This window comes from Muntiacus reevesi, chromosome 3 (assembly GCF_963930625.1).
Source record: "Muntiacus reevesi chromosome 3, mMunRee1.1, whole genome shotgun sequence".
NCBI lineage: Eukaryota > Metazoa > Chordata > Mammalia > Artiodactyla > Cervidae > Muntiacus > Muntiacus reevesi.
The window spans coordinates 105,533,004-105,534,445 of NC_089251.1; positions in this window are offsets into that span (position 1 = coordinate 105,533,004).

The following is a 1,442-nucleotide window of genomic DNA, read 5'->3' on the forward strand; positions in this document are numbered from 1 at the left end:
CGAGGAGAGTCAGCTGGGCTCCAGTCACTGTCCTTCCACGTGTCACCTGTGTGGCCTTGAGCCTCGGGCAGCTGGGGATTTATCAGTTCTGTTCAGTTCAGTCACTCAGTCATGTCCGATTCTCTGCGACCCCATGGACTGCAGCACGCCAGGCCTCCCTGTCCATCACCAGCTCCTGGAGTTTGCTCAAACTCATGTCCATTGAGTCGGTGATGGCATCCAACCGTCTCATCCTCTGTTGTCCCCTTCTCTTCCCACTCTCAATCTTTCCCAGCATCACGATCTTTTCAAATGAGTCAGTTCTTCACATCAGGTGGTCAAAGGATTGGAGTTTCAGGTTCAGCATCAGTCCTTCCAGTGAATATTCAGGACTGATTTCCTTTAGGATGGACTGGTTGGACCTCCTTGCAGTCCAAGGGACTCTCAAGAGTCTTCTCCAACACCACAGTTCAAAAGCATCCATTCTTCGGCGCTCAGCTTTCTTTATAGTCCAACTCTCACATCCACACATGAAAAAACTGGAAAAACCATAGCTTTGACTAGACGGACCTTTTTTGGCAAAGTAATGTCTCTGCTTTCTAACATGCTGTCTAGGTTGGTTGTAACTTTTCTTCCAAGGAGCAAGCGTCTTTTAAATTCATGGCTGCAGTCACCATCTGCAGTGATTTTGGAGCCCCAAAAGATAAAGTCAGCCACTGCTTCCCCATCAGTCAGCATCTGCCTTTCTCCTCCCGAGCACTAAGATAAGGGGCAGGGGCACGCCCGCCGTTCCTGTTGCCTCCAGGCCCGTCACAGTGCTGAGCCTCAGGGAGTAAGGACCGCCTGTGTCAGTGAGTTAGACCGCGTGACAAACCACACCAAACTTCACAACGTAAACGGGGCCTTTATTTAGCTTGCCCTTCCGCAAGGGGTGGTGTCGCCAGAGCTCCGCCGGGCGGCTGTTCTGGCCTCACTGAGGTTCTCCGGGTCTGCGGTCATCTGTGAGCTGGCTTTGCTGACCCTAGCGGAGCGCTCTCACAGGTCTGAGGTCTCAGCCCAGACGGCTGGGTGGCTGACCCTGACCCAGGCGGCCTCCCATCCTCCTGCAGGCCTCCCTGGGCTCTTTCTCTTGGCGGTGGCAGTGTTCTGAAAGAGAGTGTGCACTGGGCCTCCTGCATCCTCGCTGGGGAACTGGTGGGCCACCGCTTCCATCATGTTTTATGGACCGCAGTAAGTCACAAGGCCAGTTCAGAGCTCAGATTCACGGCGGGGGGGAACAGACTCTACCTCTTGATGGGAAAAGCTGAGCATTAGGACAAGGAAGCCTGGCGTGCTGCACCCCATGGGGTCGCAAAGAGTCGGACGTGAGTGAGCAACTGAACAAGAGACTGAGGGGTGAGGATACAGAGAGGGAAGAACAACGGCGGTCATTTTTTTTTTTTTAACCAAAGAGTCTTTATTTA